This window comes from Giraffa tippelskirchi, chromosome 2, assembly GCF_054371585.1.
Source record: "Giraffa tippelskirchi isolate mGirTip1 chromosome 2, T2T-mGirTip1v1.2.pri, whole genome shotgun sequence".
Taxonomy (NCBI): Eukaryota; Metazoa; Chordata; class Mammalia; order Artiodactyla; family Giraffidae; genus Giraffa; species Giraffa tippelskirchi.
This window is the reverse complement of record NC_137276.1, coordinates 75109825-75137560: the sequence shown is the minus strand read 5'-3', so window position 1 is coordinate 75137560 and position 27736 is coordinate 75109825. Positions and strand designations below refer to the sequence as shown.

The 27736-nt window shown below is 41.4% G+C and overlaps 1 protein-coding gene and 1 long non-coding RNA gene across 41 annotated transcripts in view; one reads left to right on the top strand and one right to left on the bottom strand.

The window, feature by feature from the left end:
- Positions 1-20886, bottom strand: part of RHOBTB1 (Rho related BTB domain containing 1) — an 82899-nt gene extending 62013 nt beyond the window's left edge. For 10 of the 40 annotated variants that reach the window (XM_081569017.1, XM_081569046.1, XM_081569016.1 and 7 more), the window contains exons 1-2: positions 14955-15326; positions 12761-12811 (exon numbers count right to left, since the gene is read on the bottom strand). The gene's annotated coding sequence lies outside the window, so the exon portion shown is untranslated. Of the gene's footprint in view, positions 1-5915; positions 6054-10471; positions 10543-12756; positions 12812-14954; positions 15327-15691; positions 15857-20805 lie in introns of those variants that run through there. The other 30 variants (XM_081569023.1, XM_081569027.1, XM_081569026.1 and 27 more) reach the window with 11 other exon arrangements.
- The window catches only part of LOC145537977 (uncharacterized), a 36609-nt gene continuing 15088 nt past the window's right edge, over positions 6216-27736 (top strand). The window contains exons 1-2 of the long non-coding RNA XR_014076548.1: positions 6216-6243; positions 6493-6579. This is a non-coding gene — a long non-coding RNA (uncharacterized LOC145537977). The remainder of the gene's footprint in view (positions 6244-6492; positions 6580-27736) is intronic.

The following is a 27736-nucleotide window of genomic DNA, read 5'->3' as shown; positions in this document are numbered from 1 at the left end:
TTTTGGATGTTAATATGTGAATACTTAAAACTTAATAATTGTGTCCCTGTGGAAAATTCTTAAAGAGATGGGAATACCAGACCACCTGACCTGCCCCCTGAGAAATCTGTATGCAGGTTAAGAAGCAACAGTTATAACTGGACATGGAACAGACTGGTTCCAAATCGGGAAAGGAGTACGTTTAGGCTGTATATTGTCACCCTGCTTATTTAACTTATATGCATAGTACATCATGAGAAATGCCGGGTTGGGTGAAGCACAAGCTGGAATCAAGATTGCTGGGAGAAATATCAATAACCTTATAAATGCAGATGACACCACCCCTATGGCAGAAAGTGAAGAACTAAAGAGCCTCTTGACGAAAGTGAAAGAGGAGAGTGAAAAGGTTGGCTTAAAACTCAACATCCAGAAAACTAAGATCATGGCATTTGGTCCCATCACTTCATGGCAAATAGATGGAGAAACAGTGACAGACTTTATTTTTTGGGCTACAAAATCACTGCAGATGGTGACTGCAGCCATGAAATTAAAAGACTCTTGCTCTTTGGAAGAAAACCTATGGCCAACCTAGACAGCATATTAAAAAGCAGAGACATAACTTTGCTGACAAAGGTCCACCTAGTCAAAGCTATGGTTTTTCCAGTAGTCATGTATGGATGTGAGAGTTGGACTATAAAGCTGAGTGCTGAAGAATTGATGCTTTTGAACTGTGGTGCTGGAGAAGACTCTTGAGAGTCCCTTGGACAGCAAGGAGATCCAACCAGTCCATCCTAAAGGAAATCAGTCCTGAATACTCATTGGAAGATATGATGCTGAAGCTGAAGCTTCAATACTTTGGCCACTTGATGTTAAGAACTGATTCACTGAAAAAAGACCTTGATGCTGGGAAACATTGAAGGCCGGAGGAGAAGGGGATGAAAGAGGATGAGATAGGCGGATGGTATCACCGACTCGATGGACATGAGTTTGAGCAAGCTCTGGGAGTTGGTGATGGACAGGGAAGCCTGGCATGCTGCAGTCCATGGGGTTGCAAAGAGTTGGACACAACTGAGCGACTGAACTAAACTGGCATCTAAAGGGAAGCAATAGCAGTCTCCTCTTTCTGCAATGATACACGGAAAATAAATTGGAAGGAAGTACACTAAACTGATAACAGTGATTGTAGATAATTGTAGTGATTGTAGATAATCGGGCTACAAATATAATAATAATTGGTGATGGACAGGGAAGCCTGGCGTGCTGCAGTCCATGGGGTTGCAAAGAGTTGGACACAACTGAGTGACTGAACTGAATTGGGCTATAACCTGTTGCTAGTTTTCTACTTTCCTAGTTTCCAAATTTTCTACAGTGCATATGTATTACGTCTTTGCGGTAAACTGAGATAATATTCATGTGCCATAAAATTCACCTTTTTTTTTTTTTTTAGAAAATTCACCTTTTTAAAGTGTGCAATTCAGAGGTTTTTATTGTATTCTCAAAGTTGTACAGCTCTTCCCACTATTTAATTTTAGAACATTTTCATCACCCGCAAAAGACACCTTGTGGCAATTAGCAGACATTCTCATTCCCTCCTCCCTCCAGCTCTGGAAAACATGAATTTACTTCCTGTCACTATGGATTTTCCTACTCTGGACATTTCGTATAAATGGAACCCTACAATATATGGCCTTCTGTGTCTGTCTTCTTCTATTCAGCATCATATTTTCAAGTTCATTCATGTGCTAGTACTTCATTCCTTTTTGTGACTGAATAATATTCTTAGATGTATTAATTCTCTAATGGGAAAACTATTTTAGCTTTTAAAAACAGTAATGATTACATATGTATAACCTTGATTTTTTTAAAAAAAAATATTGGCTGCACTGGCTCTTAGTTGTGGCACACAGTATCTTTGTTGCTGCATGTGGGCTCTTTAGTTGTGGCATGTACAATCTAGTTCCTGATCAGGGATTGAACCCAGGCCCCCTGCACTGGAAGTGCAGAGTCTTAACCACCAGACCACCAGGGAAGTCCTACCTTTGATTGTTAATTCTACTAAAAATACCCTGGTACACTCCAATCATAATAAAAAATGATTTTTGGTGATGCATAAATTGTTTTTCAAAACCATGCATTTAAAAATCACAGTGAGCCTGTTAAACCTGTTTTTTTCTGACTCAAGCTCTCAACTAAAAAGAACATAGGAATATAAATGATATCTTGCTGAACATCAGACACAGAAATTGAACCCAAAGAACCAGGACCAATACACACAATTCTACCTCAGAGAGAAGATGAAAAATTCTTGGCTTTTAAATTCTGAATGTTCAAAGGAATACTTATGGTAACTGAAATGAGCAATTTTAAGAAATTGTTTAGAAACTAAGCATGCAAACTATTCTGTGGCAATCAATTGTAGTTATTTTAATTTGTATAGATGTAGTAAAACTGAGCTTTATACTCATTAAGAAAAAGAAGTTCCACATTTGTATGCACGTTGTATATCTGTGTACCTGCAAATCACAAACATACAAATACTGATGCACACTCAGCGCATGAATTTAATGTTACAGCCTCTACTTGTATAGGCAAATTCTACATATTTTCAGTCACAAGGGAAGCAGCTTGATCAAAGCTGACTGCAGCTAGCTCATATTAAGTATGGGTAATTCATCAAACTGTACACTTGTAATCTGTACACATTTCTCTATGGATATTATACTTCAATATACCTTTTTTAAAGTTAAAAAAAAAATAAAGCAACAGAAGACTCTACACATTGTTTTCACATTGGCAGGCCTATAGTCCTCATCTGGGTGAGCCTTAGCTAAGGGCTGGAGGAAGCTTTGTCAAGAATTAATAATTAAAATATTGCTCAAGTCTTTAAAGAGACATCAAATGCTCATTTGAGAAAGCCAGTATCAGTCTGCAGACTAGATGTGCTTAAAAACCCATCCTCATATAGAGAAGTCTCTACAGTCCTCTGTCATAAGTTGTTCATTCAAAGTGCTCTCTAAGGATGTCACCTGGCTTAGCGTTTGTACTGCCAGAGAGACCACCTGCTGCAACACCTTCAGATATGATGACAGTCAAACAATTGCATTTAATCATTTATGAGACTATAATATGTCAGTTAGGATTAGCTTATGTTCTCATTCAGGCAAATGAAGAAAATAGTTTTTTCCACCCCCACCCCCAACCAGGATTCTTAACAAAGTTAGATTATAAAATGCAAAAATGCTGGTGGACAAAATCTATAAAAATATCTTATTTTTATTCACGGTTATTGACTGCCAGCAACGTGTACATTCTGGCTAGTATTCAATGTTTTCAGGACATGTTCCTGTACCCTCCAACTCCTGGTGGAAATTATGACATGAAAGATTGTACATTTATTAAAAGCAGGATGAAGCACTGTTTGTGGGAGGGGAAGATGGTATCATTATTTTGGATAATAATAATTTTTGGATAATGACTCAGAAGACTTTAAAATGTGCATAACGTTCATCCGATCATAAGACTTTATTCCTAGAAAAATATTTAGGATTACAATAAGATTCCATTAAAGGAGTGTTCATCTGTGGAAACAAAATATTGGAAACAATTTTAGAAATCTGACCACAAGGGAGGAATTTTTAAAAAGCGTCCACATACCAGAAAAGTATAGAGTAGTTAAAAATGTAAAATTATAAGAGTACACTTATTGTTATAGTTAGAGGCTCATGAGTAACACCATTCCTTAAAAATTATGTACCTAAATACACAGAGAAATATTTGGGATATAGATACATTAAAATATTGATGTCAACTAGGATTAGAATTGATTTTCTTTTTTCTTATCTACACATCCCATCTTTTCAATAATGAACACATTTGTTATTCTATAACAAAGATGTTTTACAAAAATGTGAGGGTGGGGAGGTAGGAAAATGAAGGACTACAATATTTATGTGTGTGGGAATACACTCTTGTTCCATTATGTGAAATTAGTGTCTATTCTTTACTTTCTCTCTGCATATTGTAAAAGCTGTATGTGACATGCCTTTCATATGGTAGGAAACAGCCTTGCTGCTCCCGGCACCTGTCTTTCCATTCTAAGCAGCCATCCCACTCATCAATAGTATCATCTTGGGGCTTCTGGTCATTCAGCTCTCTTGACTTCTATCAAAAGAACTAACATCTCAATAGATGCAAACACACAAATACACAGCCACTCAGCCTAGAACAATGCAGCGGAGCTACACCGGCTGCACACTAGGTGTAGGAACAAGCCCATGGGAAAATCTCCTTCTGTTCTCTTTCCAGATCAAGTCGTGAGACTTTGAGAGATATCCGTTCTCATGTCAGAAGAGAGTCCCTGGTCCACTTCAGATAAACCAATTTTTAAAAAATCTACAATCTGAAATATTCCAAAGGTTTACTGTTGATTTTTCTTTGATACACACAAAGGGAAACAATTTCCCTTCCTTGAAGCCTCTTTCCAGGAGCCTTAATGATTGGCTGCCAAATTTAGCCTTGGCTCCATCTCCACCATGTCTATTATTCCTCCATGCTATTGATGTGAGGCCAAATCTCATCCCTATTTAAAGCGCCCAAGAGCAGATGTCTTGATGAAAGGGGGGTGATGGTGAACCTATATTGAAAAGAGCCAGGAAAACATGCTATAATGAATGGAAGCACACAGTTTCATGACTTAAGGTATTAAAAGTACATTCTCAGGAAAGAACCAACAGACTTAATCACATCATATGAAAAATCAAAGACAGAAGAGGGAATTTTAGAGAAGGCAGTCAAGAAATCAGCTGCTCATTAGAATCACCGGGGGGAACTGTTTTGCTTCAAATACTGCTGCCTGCACAAGAATGTCCTTGGCAGCACTACTCGTAATGGCCAACATCTGGAAACAAACCATTGACAGTACAATGGACAAAGAAATAATAAATTGAGGTCTATTCACACAATGGAATATTATACAGTGCTAAAAATGGATGAAATACAGCTGTATACAATTATAATGACTCTTACAAACATAATATTGAAAGAGGCCAGACACAAAAGAGATTTCATTTGTATAAAAGTTGACAATCAGGCAAAACTAATCCATGGCATTAGAAGTCAAGACAGTGGTTGCCTCAATTAGACAGTGACTGAATAGGGGCTTAAGATGGGATTTTGGGTGCTACTAAGGTTGTGTTTCTGTATGTAGGTCCTGGTTAGGTTAGATTGGGGTGTGTGTTTAGTTTGTGATAATTCTCTAAGTTATATAGTCATGATTCGTGTATTTTTGTTTAAACAAGATACAGTTCAATAAAATAGTTTAAAACTCAGATTCCTGGGCCCTAACATGAAAAACTAAGACTACAGGTTATAAAAATTCCTAGGAGTATTCAATGTACAGCAGAGGTTGAAAATCATTGGACCAGATGATCTACATCTAATAGTGTGCCAGTCTCTACTAGCCATGAACCAACTGTTAAATTTCCAGGACTTTTCCAAGCCTGTTAAAATAGGGTCAGTACTGAATATTAATTATATAAAGTTTCAGTTAAATAAATTATACTAAAACAAAGGTAACTAAATACTCAAAACTTACCACTTTGTATTTATTCTACCATATTTTACTATTATCTGTATTTTGAAGTTTGTTGTTGTTGTTCAGTCCCTAAGTCATGTTGGACTCTTTGTGACCCCATGGACTGCAGCACGCCAGGCTTCCCTGTCCTCCACCATCCCCCAGAGTTTGCTCAAACTCATGTCCATTAAGTCAGTGATGCCAGCCAACCATCTCATCCTCTGTTGCTCGCTTCTCCTCTTGCCCTCAATTTTTCCCAGCATCAGGGTCTTTTCCAATGAGTCAGCTTTTTTCATCAGGTGGCCAAAGTATATTTTGAGGTTGTTTATTCCAGTTTTATCTGTATAATAGAAATAGTATATACCTATGTGCTACTGTGGGCTTCCCCGTTGGTTTAGCGGTAAAGAATCGCCTGAGATGCAAGAGATGTGGGTTCAATCCCTGGATCAGAAGGAGCCCCTGAAACGGCAACCCACTCCAGTATTCTTGCCTGGGAAAGCACATGGACAGATGAGCCTGGCGGGCTATGATCCATGGAGTCACAAAAGAGATGACACGACTTAGTAACTAGACAACAACAGTGTGCTACTCTACCATCTCTTTCCAACTCCACACTCAGTCACAATGGTGGTTTCAAATTGGCCATGGTGGAAGTATTTACACCAGTGAAACTGGCAACCACTCCACATCAGGTCTTGCTTTATTTTTCTGTCATCTTGACTTAAGAAAATGGCTTTAAAATGTTAATAATTCAGATTAAACTTAAAAGGGTGTAATGTGTATAGCTGTTATATTATGAATAATCCATTTAAGGAAATATCCTTACTGTATTTAAAAGCTATTATTTGGTTCAGCAAAGAAGTCATTCATACCTTTGATGAATGAATACAGTCTGACTTATGCCTTTGTTACTTCACTTTTGTCTTATTCATTAACATAAGGAAAAGTATCAGCCAACATTTACATGGGAATTGCACTCATCAACTGCACCGCAGGTAGACCATGGAGGGATGAGTTCTCAAAAACCAGTAAGTGTTTTATGAGACCCAATAAGCTAAATGGAGTTTACAACAAAGAGTATTCTTTATTTTATTATTATTTATAAATAGTATGTGGAGAAGGCAATGGCACCCCACTCCAGTACTCTTGCCTGGAAAATCCCATGGATGGAGGAGCCTGGTAGGCTACAGTCCACGGGGTCGCTAAGAGTCGGACACGACTGAGCGACTTCACTTTCACTTTTCCCTTTCATGCACTGGAGAAGGAAATGGCAACCCACTCCAGTATTCTTGCCTGGAGAATCCCAGGGACAGAGGAGCCTGGTGGGCCGCCGTCTATGGGGTCGCACAGAGTCGGACACGACTGAAGTGACTTAGCAGCAGCATAAATAGTATGCTACACCCATTCTTTATGTCAGTAAAATTTATAATCAACTTATGTATGCACATAAATGCATTCTTCTTCTCTTCCAGAGTGCAGGTTGATTTACCAGCACAAATCTTTCACATTTAAGATTCCATGACTCTATATAATCTAAGAAAGAAGAAAACAAAATAAGATGGGAGCCTCCAAGGAATGAGTTTCAGCATAAGATAATGACTATACAGAGTACAGTATATTTCCCTACTTAAAATATGATCCTCAGACCAGTAGCACTGGCATCAATGAGGTACCCCTGGGAAATGCATAATCTTAGGTCTCATTCTAGAACTGCTGAATCAGAAACTGCATTTTATCAAGATGCCCGGGTGATTTTTATGCACATTTAATTTTGGGAAGCACCGCTTTAAAAATAAACTCCCTGCTATGAATGGAAACTCGCATAACTGGTTTGAGACCAGTAACAATCTAGCAATTGGTGATCTCTAAGCAGCTCATACCAAATGAACGACAGCACTGGAGAAAACACCTAAGAGCTAACCCTACACCTGAAGAGTGAAGAACGGAATCCTGGTGTGTTCCAGTCCATGGGGTCACAAAAAGTCGGACACGACTTAGTGACTCAACAACAAACCTGAAGAGGACATACATCTTGCAACACACATTTGTCCAACACTGAAAAGGGAAACTGAGCCACTAGAAAGTAAAGGCTATTCTAGGCCACTTGGATGATTCATTTCAAAAAAGGGGGAAAAAGTACAAGAAAAAAAATCTTATCAGGAGCTTTCCTCCGTGTATGTAATAAATAAGAAATGTTGCCAAAGACTTGGATCCAAAAACCCAAAACAGGGCAGCAAGTGCCACATGACAAAGTGTGGCAGCTGGAGAGAGGAGTGTGATGAAACATTTCCCAGAGGTGTAATTTAGGCCGTGGTAGCTATCAAGTGCTGAGGGTGAAAGGGGGAAATTGCAGTGCTTATGTTTTTCCCATCAACATATCAGTTAGCAACCAGGGACAGAGAGAAAAGACGGTCAGTGCCCAGGAAAGATTCAATACTAGAGTTAATTGAGACGATGGGAGGAAAGTCTCACTTGTTTTGAAATTGAAAGCAAAAATGTTTTACTGGCAACACTGTTCTTCGAAAATATTTTAGTTATTTGGCTGAAAACACAGTAGCTGCTTTGAGATGCAAAGGTCTACATGGAAAACACCTTAGATAAAAAGTGTCTGAAAGGACATGAGAGCCAGGTATCTCCCAGAGGAGCTTGCTATTACTTTGAGGCAGAAACTGAAGCAATAAAGTAATTCATGTAAACTTCAGCAACCCTAGAGTGTGAAGAAGACAAATGTAATTGTGACCAGGCTACTGGTACTCAGGGAGGGACACAGCTGGGCCCGTGAGTCACTATAGTGAAAAAAGGTCTCTATAATCATCTCTTGCAGTGTCAGACTTCAGATGGTTCCAGAACGTTTAGCAGCAAAATTATATGGATGCCCTAATGTTTTATAACATTTTCCCTTGAGATACTTGAGCAAGGCTAAGAAGAAAACTCATCCTTATTGAACACCTACTGTTTTTTGTGTTTTTTAATCACTTTTTGTTTGGCTGTATCCGGCCTTAGTTGTGGCATGTGGGATCTTTAGTTGCAGCCTGTGAACTCTTAGTTGCAGCATGTGAGATCTAGTTCCCTGACCAGGGATCGAACTGGTAGACCTTGCACGGAGCACGGAGTCTTAGCCACTGGACCATCAGGGAAGACCCTCTAATATCTGTTTTACATGTGTGATTTCACAGCATTCTCATAACTCTCTGATGGAGGTGATACTGTCTCCATTTTACAGATGAGCAAAAGGAGCTCCAAAGAAGTATGTCACCTATGTCACATGATTAATAAAAAGCCAGAAATCCATAGACAAAATTAAAAATCTCCATAGTTGATTAAAACAGGCATCTCAACAAAAACAGCTTGAAAGGGATCAGAGTGTGGGTAGTTAAGTTTCGAATACAAGGAAAGACTGGTCTGTATTGGTGTCTGTGAAGACAGGAAAGGTCTCTCCTAGTACCCACCATTATCTTTACACTGCTGGAATCCTCTTGTAACCCATTTCTGGGTGTATGTTAGGTTTCAGATATATTTCAAACTTGATAGCTGCAATTTTGGCTAAGTTGGAGGCTTTAGAAGGTTTGCCATGCTTCAGGCAGTGCTATATAAAAGAACTGAGCCCTGGATTGGGCTTTGGAAACCTGGGTTCAGCCCCAGCTGTGTCACTTATGAACTAGAAGAGTGGGTGAGCTGCACTGCTTCTCTGGATGGTAGGTTGTTTCTCACCTATGTGGGGTTGGATTAAGGATCTTTAAGAACCTCTCTGGGTCCAGGATTCAACTCTCCATGACTCAACTGTTTACTAGTGTGACTTGCATTAAAATATATTAGAGATGCCCTGAAGAGTTAACAATCTGTGCAGACAACACTGCTGTGTGGTTCAAGTTACCAAATATAGAACAAGAAACATAAAATTCAAAAAAACCCTACAAGAATAATTACTTCTTTTACCATCTGCAAGAATAACCTGGAATTGAATATTTTAAAGTGCTTCCCCCCCATTATATACTTAAATCAAATATATACTCAAATTCTTAGATCTCAGTACAAATCCAAGCTCTACTTCCAATTAGTTCTTTGACTTAATACACCTGAGTTTCCTTTTCGCTTCTATAAAATTGGAATTTATAAAGAATAGTATCTGTAATGCAGTCAAGTGTCTGGCATCTAGAAGCAGCATGATGTAAGCACTGGTTGTTATTCTAGCAGTCATTAGGGGTCTGGACTAGGCTGGTGACAAACAGTTCCAAGGAAATTTCTCCACGGAGGGATGGAGCCTGAGATTGTAACCCCATTAGCACTGGGGACTTGCCATTAACCTGTGTCTATGCAACAAATAACGTCAGGTGCAGAGAGGAGAAATATAATCACACTTGTGGACCTGTAGGCATCCATCTGGTTTCCTTCTTTGTAAAACTTTCTAATTCACCCTTAGTTGATGAAACCTTATCGGACATGTTGATGTGCTTGATGGGACAGCTGGTGGCAGTATCTGCGGGCAGGAATGTCCTGGGACATCAAAGAGTGGCTGTCATACTCACATTTTAGTGTCTTTATTTGCCCATTTCTCAGTTTCTGTCCAATGTGTACGAGGAACAAAAGATTCTAGGAGGTGGTAACTTCACTTTGTTTATAAATTCCAGCCCCCCCCCAAAAAAAAAACCCTAAACAATTTTTATCCTGACATATCAATAACCTGGCCAATAACATATCATTGGCCATTTTCAGGACTTACATTGGTATTTATTTACTAGGTATCCAAATCTATCTACGTGGCACATTTCAGACAAACTGAGGTTGCAGAAGGAATCCAATACTCTTGGATCCCATCTGTTTGGGTAACTCCCTCTTGCCTTTCCAGGCAAAGCTCTCCCTTTCTCCTCCCCTTCCCCCACGAATCACACACTCCCACCCCCTCCCCCTTTCTATATACACCTCACTTTTTGTGAGTTATCTTTCCTTCCCTCTCCAAATTTTCTTTCGGTGTTGAGAGGTTGGTGGGAAGCCTGGGTAGAGAAAAGAAGATGAACACAAGAACCAGATTCAAATAATCTGTACTCTTTGAAGCCTATTAGGTGAAGCCAGAGTAAGGCCTTCAAAGAATGAGACTGAACTGTCTGTTTACTAAAAGGAAAAAGGAAGACCAATAAGAAGAGTAGAGAAAAAAAACTCCTGTTTTCTACAGGTACATTTCTTGAGTGAAAAACAGAGAATTTCATGTATTTCCGGGAGTGTTTTGAGAGAGGTCAAGCATATCAACCAAAGCCTCTCAAGTTCAAAAAAGCAAACAAATGGTTGCTAATTAAATTACTCTTAGAGATACCATACTCATTCTAAGACCTTTTTTGGTGCTAACATTATATGAGTCAGAGTATAATTTTACTCTTTAAGCAATTATAGGTTTATAGTTGTTATATGGATAATTTATAACATACCATTGTCACAGCTAAGCAAATATCAGTTGATAATGAGGTCTTAACCTGTAATGGGATCCTCCCAGTCTAATAGAGCTATTATGATCTATTTTGTAATGATACATTATATAACAACTTTTATAGGACAAAGCTGTTATAGGACAGCTTACAATAATCCTTTAAACACTTAAAAGTATCTTTTAACTAATTAAGCTTTAGGGTTATTAGCTTGGGTTGGGGGTATCAGTACATTAAAAAAGAAGATACAGTTAGGTTTTCTTTGGTAATTTATTCCCATTTTACTTTTTATTATCCCTTTATATAATACTCTCTGAGAAGGATTAACAACTTACACATTATTCTACAAAAAGTAAGGGTGGAGGAAGAAAGAAGGGGAAAGAGAAGGTTGTCAACCTCGGCAAAAATGGAAAATGTCTTGTTTAATCTTTAAATATTGGCCATTTTCAGGACTTACATTGGTATTTATTTACTAGGTATCCAAATCTATCTACATGGCACATTTCAGACAAACTGAGGTTGCAGAAGGAATCCAATACTCTTAAGCATCAAGTCATGTTGTAATGCTTTCTTAGTGATGCTGTGAAGATTCAGACAGCTTACAATTTTGTTTCAATGCTTTTCAAGCAATAACACCTCAAGTTTGAGATACTGTAATTTAGCGGTTCTAAATGAATGCATAATCTCTCCCTATTGGTTTGAAATTCTACACTCTGTCTTTCTCTAAACTCTCACCCTTTTATTATCTATCTAGACAAAAATGTGCTTGGAAAATTTTTCCCATCCATACATGGAACTGCAAAGTAGTCCCACAGGATAGAAAACGGTGAATTTGTGAATGTACCATTGACCCTCAGTTCAGGGCATGCATTATCTTGATTTATCTTCTCACTTTTCCTGCATGAATGTTTAATATCTTGTCTTTTAAAGTCTATTTGTAAGATCCTTAAAACCCGAGACTCCCATAGTAAAAATCTTAAATTTCTGACAGGGCCATACCATAAGCTACACATGAATACTTGATATTTTGCTGTTTTACTTAAAGAGAATGGAATTTATTTTTTTGTAACACCTTTGTCATTGAATGTTACTACATAAGCTGTAATTACCAAGTTATCTTAGGCAAGTCACTTCAACTTCCTCGGTCCCAGTTTCTCTATTGGACAAGATTTTTCCAACTAGAGAATTTAGGTTTGGTATTAAGACAGAACTTTAAAAAATATAATTTCTTCCATTTACTAGAAGCAGGAACTGAACCTATTACCTGACCTCTCTGAACTTTGAATTCCTCACCTTGTCCTCTGGAGACCAAGAGAAGTGTTACACCTCACAGGAATTTTTTTTTTTTTTTTTTTTTTCAGAATGAGAACGTAAGTGTAAGGAATGCAGCATATTACCTGAATTTTGGTTCAAGCTCAAAAATATCAGTCATTATTGTATCAATTTTCTTTCTGCTCTAGAGTGCTAAGATTAGGACAGATGTAAAATTGCAATGATCAAGCATGCAAATCCCCTGTATCTTCAGCTATTGCTGGCACGACGTGGATCCCCAACGTGAAAAAGAAAAGTCATAAAGAACAAACTGATTCAAAGCCCATTTTAGTGCTATTTTTACTCAAAGAGTAAATAAAATAATTTTAATAATCATGGAAACTGAGTCAATAAAAAAATATGACAAAGACAAATCTTTCTAAGACAAATGACCAAGTAAGTTGTTCTGAAATGCATGCTCAGAATCAGACACAGAATATGTCAGCAATCTATGGTCATGGGTTTGCACAAAGACACTGACCTGGCTTGCTGGAAGTGAAGAACAGAACACCCTGCTCACAGCTGGACTTACCTACACAAAAGAGAGAAGTGCCTTATAAAGTATTGCTCTGTAATACTTGCTTGCTTGGAGCACATGGGGCGCCACTGACATTTTTAACATGCATTGTTTTCCTCTCTACCCCACCCACCAAAGAGCAGAACCTGCTTTATTTTTTCCAAGTGTCAGTGTTAAAATGGCATTTCTTGGGGCCATATACATCCTGAAATAGCTAGGTGAACTTTTTGCAGCATTTCTGAAAATATATTTCGGAGCATTTGGGAACGACACCAAAAAAAAAAAAAAAAAGCAGTTAGCCACAAAACCATGAATAGAAACAAGGAAAACCTTACAGGGATTTTACAATACAGAAGTAAAAAGAAATGGATCTACTATTCCTCCAAAATAGCATTTTTAGGCCATCCGTATTATTGTAAGTAAAAGTCCAAATGATTCTGGGTTTTTTTTTCTATTTGATTGCATTTGTATAGTTAATAAGTTATGTTGTTGTACCAACGTCAAGCTACCCGTGTGTCTGTTTCTACCTCTGTGACCACACACAGCCCTGTATACTTAAAGTCACACTACTTTCTAAATTTGGATGGACAACAACGTGCAAGCTTAGAATACTATGATTTCATTGCTTCCTAACGATTTTTCAAAATCTTCCACACTGTGAAGAACAAGTTAAATTCCTTTCCCACTAATATGTCCATATGTGATCCAAGAATCTCAGAGAAAACTTACTTGAATAATAATTTGCTGCCTACTCCACCTGTGGAGTGGTATGCAGACATTATTTATATTGAAAAGAGCTTGTGTTTCTCTTTCAGCAAACAGTGACTCTCTCAGGCGTCCACAAAGTTATCAGAAATGAAACATAATTTCAAATTTCTGAAGAGTGTTTTAAAACAAACGTATCAGCGTTTTGTTAAAAAGCCTAGCTGTTTGCTGAAATCAAACAGCCTATTGGCTATTTATATCTGCTGATAGTGAGAACATAGTTATACAGAGATGAAAACTACTGGTAACATACTTTTGCAGTTTAGAGGGGATATGCTGTACAGTGTAAATACGCAGCACTGCTCCCATGGGTGCTGGGGGAGCCCCAAACTAGTGAAACCTCTAGCTGAGCATCTGGCTGGGGTTCAGCAAAGCTTCGGGAACAGCACAGGCTGGGGGGAAGTTCAAAGCCAAAGGGCCTCTTCTCGTCTTCCTAGATCTTCCCAGGTCTGAGCGCCTTTGTGTGTATATTAATCTTCATGCATTCCCACCCCCTCCACCCCGCAAATGTGTACAGTCAGCTAGAAAGGCACAGCTTGTGTGCTGACGTGCAAAGCCAAGTCAAAACCCTGCGCTTGGCACTCCCTTCTAACTTTCCGGCTTGTCCAAGTCTAAATATTGACATTGCTCCTCAGTTGAGATGTTTGATACTGCTGAGGGTAGAAACGGCAGAACTAACAGCAGGATCAAATGATACATTCTTACATCGTTAAGCCTTCCTTCCACTTCTTTTTTTGTAGAGGGGGTTGGATTCCCTTGTCTGCACATCTTCCTCCCACCCCACCCTCCCACCCCCACCCTGTTTTTCTCCCCAAAACCTGAGCACGCAGACTAGGTAAGGTGTTTTGCAAGCCCCTCATGGCAGCTCTTACTGTTGTCACAGCAACTCACAACAGACTCCATAGACACCGGGCTGGGGGTGGGGAGCGCCAAACTGTGGGCTGACCGGTCAACTCTCTTGGGGGTGCAAGCGCCAAAGGGGCTAGTGTCTCCCCCTGTGCAGTTCCTCTGGCTCCCCACCACCTTCCAAGGAAAAGAGCCTTGTGGTCGGCGCGGCACGTCCCCCACCCCCTCCCTGGCTCAGCCCTCCTTCTAAGGGTGCCCTGTTGTGCATTTTCTCAGCTCCAAGTTAGGGGTGCGGCTGTGCAAGCGCTCCTAGAAATCTCTTCTGCTGGCCTCTGATGGGAGGGCTCCCGGCCTCGCAGAGAAGGCGAGGGCGGCTCCCAGAGCGGCTCGGTCCAACGACTCTTGCTCGGGACGCTGCCGGCCGCGTGGCGCGGCCCGGGGCCCCCATAGGCCACCAGCCGGGGCCGGGGCGGGGTGGGGGGGGGGGCTCCGCGGCGGCTGCTCGGAGAAGTTTCACAGCATAGCGCACTCACGACACAGAACCTACCCTGAAGCCGAGCGAGACGCGAGCTCTCTCCGCCTTCAAGGGCTGGGGGAGCTGGGGTGGGGGGTGGTCCCCGCCACTCAGCAGCAGCCACGACTGCGCGCGGTCGCGGGTGTGCCGGGCCCCTGCGCGCGGCGCGCCGCCCGCCGCCCAACTTTGCACAAAGGCAGCATGGCTCTGCCTCGCCTCTTGGGCTCGCCCCGCGCCGCGGCGGCAGCTCTTCCCGGTGCCGGGCCAGAGGGGCTCGCCCCTTTCCGTCCCCCAGCCCTCCCCCTTTCCTCCCGCCCCCGCCCGGCTCCCAGGCTGGCCGGCCGGGCGGAACGGAGAGCGCTCGGCACCCAGCTCCGCCGCGGTGGCGACCGCCGCTTGCTCTGTGACGTTAGCAGCCTTCGCGGCTATTTATATCCGCACGATTGGATTTCATTCATGAAACCCGGGCCTGGTGTGTCTGTGCGCTAGGGTGCGGGTTGCAAAGGTGCCTTAGTTTTTACGCAGACCCTGGGGGGTGGGGGTAGGGTGGGGGCGGGCTCGGAGGCTGACTGCCGGGGGCTAATGTGCGCCGAGCCTGGGAGACCCCAGCCCTGCTTGCTAGTGGCCGGGAGGGGAGGGGCAGGGCGAGCTGTAGCTTCCCCCGCCCCGCCCCGCCCCCCCCACGTCCTCTGTCCCCAGCACCCCACCCATTCGCACACAACTGCTGGCCCTTTGTCCCAGGCTCTGGAAAAGTAAGTTGGGCCACTAACCGGCTGGGCAGCATGTCTCTCTTCCCCCCAGGAGCTGACCGGCCGCGGACTCCAAGGGAGGACATTGGCTTTTGTTTCAACACCGAGCCCAGCTGCTGACTAAGAGCTGCGTTAGCCCAGCCTCCTCCTCCCCTGGGCGCTGCACGTGCTGCCCGGCTCGACTCTGGGTTACCTTCCTCTGTGACTTGGCTCGTGGGGTCCCCCCAAGGGGCGTAAGGACGCACTGGCTGCCCCCGACCCGAGTAAGGAGATTTACAGCCTTCTACAAATGGCTGAGTGAGGAGGTGAAATTGACTTCTGACCGCTTGTGGATTGTCAGAATTCTTGGATACCCGGCTGAACTCCTCCTTACTCTTCCAGGCTGTGAGCTCTGAGGACGGACCAGGGGCAGTTTTCATGCACGCACATAAAAGATGCCTATTTCCTACAGAATGTCAGGTAGTCTGTGAAGCTCTAAGGAGGTGACAATGAACACAACCAACCCGGTGCTGGCCCCCAAGGCACTTTCAGTCAGATATTAAAATTGGTGTGTTTTAAACCATCTCATTCCCATCCTCTAAAGAAGCAATTAAGAGATAAAGGTATTGATGTGTTCAGCTAAGGTTAAAGGGTTTATTCATTCCTGCTGTGCTGTGCTCAGTCGTGTCCGACACTTTGCTACCCCATGGACTGTAGCCAGCCAGGCTCCTCTGTCCTTGGAATTTTTCAGGCAAGAATACTGGAGTGGGTTGCCATTTCCTACCCCAGGGGAATTTCCTGACCCAGGGATCCAATCTGAATCTCTTGTGTTTCCCATGATTCCTGTGTCTTGTGCATTGGCAGGCGGATTCTTTACCACTGAGTCACCTGGGAAGCCCTCATTCATTTGATAAACCTTTATTGAGGAGGCTATCTGTGTTCTAACGGCTGGGGATACAAAGATGGCAACAATGTGTCCTTAGTCCTCAAGGAGTTCTCAGGTAATGGATTTGCAGAGCCGGGAAAGAAGGACCCATATTCTACTGCAAAGACTGTCTCTGTGTTATCCCTCAAGAAACAGAACATCAAAAAGATTATAAATGCAAACACACTCCTCCTACCTCAGTTTCCTCCAAGAAACCATAGGCTCCCCAGGTGAGTTTTACTACACTGGATGTGCCTACTCTTCCCCACTAGTTTATATTCCCTTTGGAGACCAAGTCTTGCCTGGTGCTCTCTGAATTCCACAGAGACCCCAGAATATAGTGACATTCAATGTTTTTACAAGGAAAGGTATTAAGGGCAACCTTCTTTTTTAAGCCATCCTTACTGAACTGTCTTTGAAAATAGAGTTATTAGTCTCTAATCTTTAATACCCAGAAGAGAGGACAATGAAAAGTCAGATTGGGGGTCTACTCTAAGAACCTCAAGACAGACACATGAGGGGGTGATCATTTACTTGGCACAAAACAGATTTTGCTTAGTCTATTTAAAAGTGACTCTATTTTGAAAGGTTTAATCAATATACCTTTTTTTTCAGTAACATATTTCTTGGGAAAATTTAATTAACCCTGTTCACTGCTAGCAATCACTCCTCTAGTACAAGCCATTTCTCATCAGACTGCACTGGGAGATGAGAAATAGTATAGAAACTCAAAAGAAATAGGAATCAACATGTATTATGGCCTTTACATCTAGCAGGAAATGGGCTAGGCCAGGAGTTTTCAAACACGTTTTCTCAGTTAAGCTTCAAACCAGTTGATGAGGTAGATGCCATTATTAACATAACCATTTTAAAGATGACGAAACTGAGGCACATAGAAGTAAGTAGTTTTCTGAGATTTTGACAGTTGCATTTGCACCTCGGTCAGCTTATGCTAAGGCATTATTATATCACTAACTGGCCTTTTGACATCCTGCTTTTTCTTAATTTCTTTCATTTCCTCAGTTATGAATTAAAAAGTTAAATGGCATGTTTAAGCAGCAGGTCAGTCAGTTCAGTTGCTCAGTCGTGTCCAACTCTTTGCGACCCCATGCACTGCAGCACGCCAGGCTTCCCTGTCTATCACCAACTCCTGGACTTTACTCAAACTCATGTCCATTGAGTCGGTGATGCCATCCAACCATCTCATGCTCGGTCGTCCCCTTCTCCCGCCTTCAATTTTCCCAGCATCAGGGTCTTTTCAAATGAGTCAGTTCTTCACATCAGGTGGCCAAAATATTGGAGTTTCAGCTTCAACATCAGTCCTTCCAGTGAATATTCAGGACTGATCTCCTTTAGGATGGACTGGTTGGATCTCCTTGCAGTCCAAGGGACTCTCAAGAGTCTTCTCCAACACTACAGATCAAAAACATCAATTCTTTGGCACTCAGCTTTCTTTATAGTCCAACTCTCACATTGATACATGACTACTGGAAAAACCATAGCCTTGACTAGATGGACCTTTGTTGGCAAAGTAATGTCTCTGCTTTTTAATATGCTGTCTGCTGCTGCTGCTGCTGCTGCTGCTGCTGCTAAGTCGCTTCAGTTGTGTCCGACTCTGTGCGATTCCATAGACGACAGCCCACCAGGCTCCCCCGTCCCTGGGATTCTCCAGGCAAAAACACTGGAGTGGGTTGCCATTTCCTTCTCCAATGCATGAAAGTGAAAAGTGAAAGGGAATTCGCTCAGTCGTGTCCGACTCCTAGCGACCCCATGGACTGCAGCCTACCAGGCTCCTCCATCCATGGGATTTTCCAGGCAAGAAATATGCTGTCTAAGTTGGTCGTAACTTTTCTTCCAAGGAGCAAACGTCTTTTAATTTCTTGGCTGCAGTCACCATCTGCAGTGCTTTAGGAGCCCCCCCAAAATAAAATTTCTTACTGTTCCCATTGTTTCCCCGTCTATTTGCCATGAAGTGATGGGACTGGATGCCATGATCTTAGTTTTCTGAATGTTGAGCTTTAAGCCAGCTTTTTCACTCTCCTCTTTCACTTTCATCAACAGGCTCTTTAGTTCTTCACTTTCTGCCCATAAGGGTGGTGTCATCTGCATATCTGAGGTTATTGATATTTCCCCCAGCAATCTTGATTCCAGCCTATGCTTCATCCAGCCCAGCATTTCTCATGATGCACTCTGCTGCTGCTGCTAAGTCGCTTCAGTCGTGTCCGACTCTGTGTGACCCCATAGACGGCAGCCCCCAGGCTCCACCATCCCTGGGATTCTCCAGGCAAGAATACTGTGTGGGTTGCCATTTCCTTCTCCAGTGCATGAAAGGGAAAAGTGAAAGTAAAGTCGCTCAGTCGTGTCTGACTCTTAGCGACCCCGTGGGCTGTAGCCTACCAGGCTCCTCCCTGCATGGGATTCTCCAGGCAAGAGTACTGGAGTGGGGTGCCATTGCCTTCTCTGGATGCACTCTGCATATAAGTTAAATAAGCAGGGTGACAATATACAGCCTTGACCTACTCCTTTCCCTATTTGGAACATGTATGTTGTTCCATGTTCAGTTCTAACTGTTGCTTGCTGACCTACATACAGATTTCCCAAGAGGCAGGTTAGGTAGTCTGGTATTCCCATCTCTTTTCCACAGAATTTTCCCCAGTTGGTGGTGATCCACATAGTCAAAGGCTTTGGCATAGTCAGTAAAGCAGAAATAGATGTTTTTCTGGAACTCTTGCTTTTTCGATAATCCAATGCATTTTGATCTCTGGTTCCTCTGCCTTTTCTAAAACCAGCTTGAACATCTGGAAGTTCACGGTTCACGTACTGTTGAAGCCTGGCTTGGAGAATTTTGAGCATTACTTTACTAGCGTGTGAGATGAGTGCAATTGTGCGGTAGTTTGAGCATTCTTTGGCATTGCCTTTCTTTGGGATTGGAGTGAAAACTGACCTTTTCCAGTAAAAATTGGTACTTAAGTATAATTAAACCAACGCTATGTATTTAAACATTCAGGTTTGTACTGCACAAAAGTGGTATAAGAACTTTTGACTACCTTTTATGGTAATTATTTACCAAAGTCACAGGATTAAAAAAATTCTTACAGTCAAGATACAGAGATGTTTCATATCACAGAACAGCATCATGCTAAGTCTTGGTATTTGCATCCTCTCACCAACCACTAATCTGTTCTCCATTTCTAGAATTTTGTCATTTTGAGGCTTGTATTAATGAGAGCATACAGTAGATAATGTTTTGAGATTGAATGGATTCTTTTTTTACTAGGCAGAATGCTCTTGAGGTTCATCTGGGGTGTTGCATATATCAGTATTTCATTTTAATGCTGAGTAAATTTCTGTTGGATAGATATACCAGAATTTGTTCATCTGTTTTCCTATTGAAGGACTTTTTGAGTAGCTTCGGTTTTGCCAGTAAGAATAACACTTCTATAAACATGGTATTGTAGGTATTTGTGTGAACTTAAGTTTTTAGTTCTTTGGGGTGAATGCCCAAGAATGCTATTGCTGGGTCATATGCTAAAAAACTGTCAAACTGTGTTCCAGAATGCCTGTACCATTTTATGTTCCCACTAGTAATGTATGAGAAATCTAGTTCCTCCATGTTCTCACCAGTATTTGGTATTATTACTATCAAAAAAATTTCATTTGTTCAATAGCTTTTTAGGGACAAATTATGGTGGTTTTAATCTGGATTTCCCTAATGACTAATGATACTGAAGAACTGACTCATTGAAAAAGACTCTGATGCTGGGAAAGATTGAAGGCAGGAGAAGGGGACGACAGAGGATGAGATGGTTGGATGGCATCACAGACTCGATGGACATGAGTTTGAGCAAGCTCCGGGAGTTGGTGATGGACAGGGAAGCCTGGCGTGCTGCAGTGCATGGGGTCGAAAAGGGTTGGACAGGACTGAGTGACTGAACTGAACTGAATGATACTGAACCTCCTCTCATGTGCCATTATATCTTTTTTGTGGAAATATCTGTTCATTTCTTTGGTCTACTTTATATTGGATTTTTTAAAATACTGAGTTTTGAGAGGTTTTTTTTTTTTCCCCAAAAAAGTATATTCTGGGATCACAGAACTTTCAAGCTGCAAAATAAATACTCCTTCAAGATAACACCATTTTCAATCCAGTCACTAGCATCCAACATTTCTATTGCCATTCGTTTCAGAGAATCTTCTCAGGTATTTACATTAAGTATTCTGAAGTACTTACATAAAACTCCTTTAGAGAGTGTCTTCCCCTATTATTTAATAAACTTTCTCCTCATCTGTCCGTAACCGACCCGCAGAACCTGGCCGGCACGTGGCCACCGCGAACTAGTCGAGGCCCCGCCTCCGCACAGGCGCAGAGGCCACTTCCGGCAATCCGAGCCAGGGATGCAGCTAAGGCTGCAACAAGCTTAAGTGAGGCTTGGTTTGTGCGGACCATCCATCTCCTCCTCCTTGGATGCAGAATAGGGTGTTGCACTTGGCTGTTTCAAGGATGGCATCCTGGATGGCAGCAGATGTTGGGCAGAAATTTCATGGACAAGCACTACCAGCGTTTGAAGACATGCACCTATTTTAAGGAGTTTCGTAGAAAATGAAAAACAGTTGCCGGAGCGGATTCCCGGAGTTAACAGGGGAACAACCAACAACTTTGCGGTGCTTTACAGTTCAGGTGGCTGGAGATGTAGTAAAGGCGGTATGCTGGCTTTTGAAGAAATGTTTCTAGACTAGAGAACTAAGTAAGGCCCGTGGGCATTGGACTTAAGCATTGGCTTAGGGGACAACTTAATCCAAATTGTCTTGCACGCTGGCTTTCTGGGACGACCACGGCTATGGCTCCCACCTCCAGGCAGTGGGGTCAGTCTTGACCGAGCAGGCAGGAGGGAGGGTGTGTGCATCTCCAGCGAATGGTGACGGAAAGGTAAGACAGACCCTGTTCGGGCTCTTCATTAAGGGGAAAGTAAATGACCTGACCCTCCGAAAACCCTTTGTTTCTGCTGAAACTTGTATTCTGGATCTCTAGTACTTCTGCCGGAGTTGGTGCTTCTTCCAGATGTCTGACTCCTCTGGGGCCTGACGCTGTTCAGCGTTACGTCTGGGCACCCCCCCCCCCCCATTTCTGTTGTCTTTGATATCCACATGGAATAACCTTGCATCGCGAACCCCTTTCCCCAGTACCACAGGCAGGCTTTGCCCGAATCGCTTTCAGTTGGGTAGTGAGAAGACCCTTTAGCCTCAGGAACCCAGCTGTATGGAGTTTTGACTAACTGGGAATTGATCTCAGCTGTGAATCATACCTGCTCTTATGGTCTTTGAAGTTCCTATTTTCTAGAGAAATCCAAGTTAGTCTTGGCTGTGGGAATCAACTAAAGGAAATGTTCTTTATCTGAAAGCTACAAGTGTAAATTAACTCCTAGTCTTGAGTTTGTAGTCTGGTTATTGCTGTTGACCTTGATGTGGTTTCTAGTGGATCCAGTCTTGGCATTTCCTTTGTTACCTATTTAAAGATAGTGTGCTTTTAATTGTCAGTTTTCTGAAGGTGGAAATTTTTTTGCATTAGCGTTCCTTTTGTGACTGGGCAACAGTGGATATAGGCCATGTGTTGGAAATAGACAAAGAGGTATTCTTTGCCTAGAGCATGTTAAATGTATTTGTGCAGGTTTGCATAAAATCCTTTCTGTGGGGATTCCTTCCTTAGTTTTCTGTTGGTGGGTCAGGTTTGTTGAAAACGTGATTTTTGTGAGCTCCGCAATTGTTGCTACATTCATCTTCTTGTCACAGTCTCTCTTACCAAGATGACGACTGTTCACCGGTCTAGCTCAGCATCTGTGAGAGGAGGTAGCAGACAGCTTTTATGGGCCTCTGTCTGGCTTTGTTTAGTACAGAGCTGCTAATTGTGAAACATGTATATCATGCCTCTAGAAAGAAGAAAAACAGTCTAATGCACATTATTTTTGATTTTAAAAAATGGAATTCTGTACTGGGGTAAAATCTGCATGTGAAATGGACGTTTGTTCAAAATAAGCTATATTCCTCATATTACAAAAGGTGTTAATATCAGGCTTCAATTTTACCTAATTACAAGTAAATGACAAGATTTATGTGTCATGGCATTTTTAAGGCTATCTTGCCTGACCAACTGTGTCATGCCAAAAATATAAAACTGTTTCTCTTCATGACACTAGTTAAAAAAGATAAACAAAAACCTCAAACTGAAACGCATTAAGGGGAGCATAGACCAGGGAAAGAGTAGGAAAATGGAGTTGTATTTTTGCCATCCCACTAACTAGTCCTATAATTCTGTGCTAGTCCCTATTGCATTTCAAATTTCCATGTGTAAAATGAGGACGAGAATAATAACTTTCTGAAGAGTTGTTGAGACTAAATGAAAAAACGTCTGTGGAAAATGTCTTGTAAAATGTGAAACTCTCTACACACTGGTAAGTGTAAAATGACTCATCCTGAAGCCATTTAAAAATCCTATGCAGCACAGGGCATCCTTGCATTTGGGAGTACAGAGATCAGTCATATAGGAACTGTATCATTCCCATAACTCAGCCCCAAAGGCTGACTGTAAGTATACAGAAGAGCCTCCACCGACTTCTCTCCATAAGGCAGAAAGTTTTTGAGATTTGAGTTTTTTTGCTTTGCCAGTGACTTGTAATTGCTGCATTTCCTCCCCACCCCATCCTACCTATAGAAGTGTGCTAAACTACATACAGGAACTAGAAAAATAAATGGACTACACACGCACACACAAAACCCATTTCAGAAAACTAATTCTGCCTATGTTCCTGTTACATTTTTCTGCTTACTGAACATCTCTAATATACATGTCATTTAATCTTCATGACACCTTGAGAATTATTATCTCAAATATGAAAGGTGGGGAAAGTGAAAGTGAAAGTCGCTCAGTTGTGTCTGACTCTTTGTGACCCCAAGGACTATACAGTCCATGGAATTCTCCAGGCCAGAATACTGGAGTGGGTAGCCTTCCCTTCTCCAGGGGATCTTTCCAACCCCGGGATAGAACCCAGGTCTCCTGCATTGCAGGGGATGAGCCATAAGGGAAGCTCAAGAATACTGAAGTGGGTAGCCTATCCCTTCTCCAATGGATCTTCCCAACCCAGGAATCAAACCAGGGTCTCCTGCATTGCAGGCAGATTCTTTACCAACTAAGCTATGAGGGAAACAAGTGAAGTTTATTAGAGGGTGACTTGCTCTCTGTTAGCAGATGAGGAACCTGAATTGTAACCCAGAATACCAACTCTGACCTTCTGACCACATGAAAGTAAATACTTTGAAATTTAGTGTATAAGTACACTTAAATTATGGATGGTGGTGGTGGTGGTTTAGTCGCTGAGTTGTGTCCGACTCTTGTGACCCCATGGACTGTAGCCTGCCAGGCTCCTCTTGTCCATGGGATTCTCCAGGCAAGAATGCTGGAGTGGGTTGCTATTTCCTTCTCCATGTAAATTATGGATTTATTCTACTTTAAAAGGAATACAGTTTTTTGTTTTAGAAACAGCAATGACCTGGAAGGAGACCTACCAGTCAGTCCCCAAAAATAAAGCTGAATTGTGAGGCTTTTTCTTCTCGTCATTACTCTGCTTTCATAATGGTTCCTTATCTAAAACCACCGAGGACCTGACTCCTTCCTCTGAAGTCAAGAACGTGTCTCCATGCACATAACTGCAGTCTCTGCTTAGCTCGGTCAATATTTATATTCATCGTAATATTTAACGGGACCTATGATTTACTACTTGGTAAACACGCCTTTATGAACAAGTAGTTAGCTGCATCACATGTGAGTGATATAAGCAGTTAAAGATGTTCAGGATCAACATTGAAGGAGACCAGTCCCTTAGCTTGTAAACATGAGCTGATAACTCCTGGGGTCAGAGACAAAAATCTCACTTCCTTTCACCAGATCAACTTTAAAGGAGCCTGGAGTTTTGGTGAAAGTGTCATGTCTCTGTTCCCACAGTCCTTGAATAACACTGTGGGTGAGAAAGCCCCTAGTAAATGGTTTATAATAAAGGTGAATGATAAAACTTTCACAGGGTTCCTTAGTTATAGTTTCTTCTAGTTAGTCCTATCTACAAAGCACGTATGTGACTCAAGACTAAATCTCAGTTTTAAGGGAGAATTATCCTTTATGGCTTTATTTATTCCACAGTAACCACAGCCCACGTTACGTTGATCATTCACAAAAGGGTACTTTGAGACCATGCAAATGTTTTGTAAAGAGTAACGTATAATACACAAGTAAGGTACTAGTGTGGATGAATAATAGTAATAAGTACTGTGATAACCACCTGGCTTGTTTTCTGAGATTTTGATAATTATTTCCTTAAATTTATTTTTTAATTGGAATATAGTTGAATTATGATGTCAATTATTGCTATACAGCAAAGTAAGGCAATTATACACGTATATACATTCTTTTTTCATACTCTTTTCCATTATGGTTTATCACATGATATTGAATATAGTTCCCTGTGCTATTCAGTAGGACCTTGTTGTTATCCACTCTATATGTAATAGTTTGCGTCTGCTAACCCCAGCCTCCTATTCCATCCCTCTCCCACCTCTCTCCTCCTTGGCAACCCTTAGTCTGTTCTGTATGTCCCTGATTCTATTTCTGTTTAATAGATTCATTTGTGTCATATTTTAGATTCCACATATAAGTGATATCATATGATATTTGTCTTTTTTCTGACTTACTTCCCTTAGTATGATAAATTCTAGTCGAATCCATGACCACATGACTTTTTTTTTTTTTTTAACACCAAAGGCATTTTGTATTGGGGCATAGCCAAGTAACAATGTTGTGCCAGTTTCAGGTGAACAGCCAAGGGACTCAGCCATACATGTGTATGTATCCATTCTCCCCAAACCCCCTTCCCATTCAGCCTGGCCCATAACATTAAGCCGAGTTCCATGTGCTATACAGTAGGTCTTTGTTTGTTATCCATTGTAAATATAGCAGTGTGTACATGACTTTCCCAAAGTCCCTAACTGTCCCTTCCTCTGGCAACTGTTAAGTTCGTTTTCTAAGTCTGTGAGTCTCTTTTTGTTTTATAAGTTTATTTGTATCATTTCTTTTTAGATTCCACATACAAAGGATGTCATATGATATTTCTCCTTTTCTGTCTGACTTAGCTCACTCAGTATGATAGTCTCTAGGGATGACCACCTGACTTTTTAATCTGTAATTATACTAGTTAATATTTAGGTAGCATCCACTATGTGTTGGGCATGGTGCAGCATGTTATAATACCTCAGTCCAAGTAATACTTCTTTTTAATAGTAAAGATGATATACCATCTATGCATGTAAATAGTTCTTCTGCTTTCTATGGAAATGAACTCATCACAACTGTTGCTTTTATTAGCATGAGTTTTGTATTGTTTGATTAGGTTTGATGTTTCTCCCTAGTAATACATTTTAGGGGGCAAATGGATGGGAAAAAAGCATATACACCCTGAACAATAGTTTACAAATGGAAACACACAGGCACCTGAAAGATGCCTGAAAATTTTCTTTATATTTGGACTCTTGCATATTATACAAAAAATGCAGGGCTGAGATATTGAGAGATACTCGAGTGCCTTCTGAATGATAAGAATTTATGTTCAGTATAATTTAAGCTTTAAATGTATTTTGATGTATTCAGTTTTATTTTATCAGTTAAAATGGTAAACTTAGCTAACTCTGTTATTTAAAACACTTATTAACCTGTTCATCAGCTTTTTTTATTTTTGGAATTGGTATTTTCTGGTCCTATCAACTAGAGTGTTCAACAGAGAAGACAACCTGGTTGGGAGTTCAGACCCGTGGCTTGGGAGTTAGGTAATGAGGACTCAAGACTGGCTGTTAACAACTCCTTGTGAGAGAATTTCCTTGGGCAAGTCAAGTCACTTCTCCCAGGGCCCAGTTTCCTTATCTCTGAATCGAAAGTCTGAGCCTGGAGTACCAAAGTTCATGGCAGTCCAGAGTGAATACACGTTGCATGTTGAAATTATTACAAAAAGACCAAAGACCTAGTGACTTCAAAAAGCACTTTACACTTCCCTTATTATGAAAGATTAAAAAAACCATATTCAACAAACATTGAATGAATTATTTCCATTTACTTAATCACTTAATTAAGCTGACAGTTTCATTAGTTACTGATGGCTCTCATTTGGCTTGGGGGTCAGGGTTGCTAGGTAAAACATCGGACACTCAGTTACATTCACCTGTCCCATGCAATTTGGGGCTTATTTTAAAAGTAGCCATACATTGACAAGAATCAGCCATGGGTTTACATGTGTTCCCCTTCCCGAACCCCCCACCCACCTCCCTCCCCCTCCCATCCCTCTGGATCATCCCACTGCCCCAGCCCCGAGCCCTTGTCACATGCATCGAACATGGAATGGTGCTCTGTTTCACATATGACAATACACATGTCTCAATGCCATTCTCCCAGAACGTCCCACCCTCACCTTCTCCCTCAGAGTCCATAAAATTGTTCCATGCATCTGTGTCTCTCATTCTGTCCCGCATATAGGGTTATCGTTACCATCTTTCAGATTCCATATATATGCATTAGTATACTGTATTGTTGTTTTTCTTTCTGGCTTACTTCACTCTGTATAATGGGCTCCAGTTTCATCCATCTCAGTAGAACCGGTTCAAATGTATTTTTTTTAATGGCTGAGTAATATTCCATTGTGTATATGTACCACAGCTTCCTTATCCATTCATCTGCTGATGGACATCTAGGTTGCTTCCATGTCCTGGCTATTGTAAACAGTGCTGCGATGAACATTGGGGTACACGCGTCTCTTTCAATTCTGGTTTCCTCGGTGTATATGCCCAGCAGTGGGATTGCTGGGTCATATGGCAGTTCTATTCCCAGTTTTTTAAGGAATCTCCACACTGTTCTCCATAGTGGCTGTACTAGTTTGCATTCCCACCAACAGTGTAAGAGGGTTCCCTTTTCTCCACACCCTCTCCAGCATTTATTGCTTGTAGACTTTTGGATAGCAGCCATTCTGACTGGTGTGAAATGAATGGCAAAAACTATTACAATATTGTAAAGTAATTAGCCCCCAAGTAAAATAAATAAATTTATTAAAAAAAAAATAAAAATAAAAAAAAAATAAAAA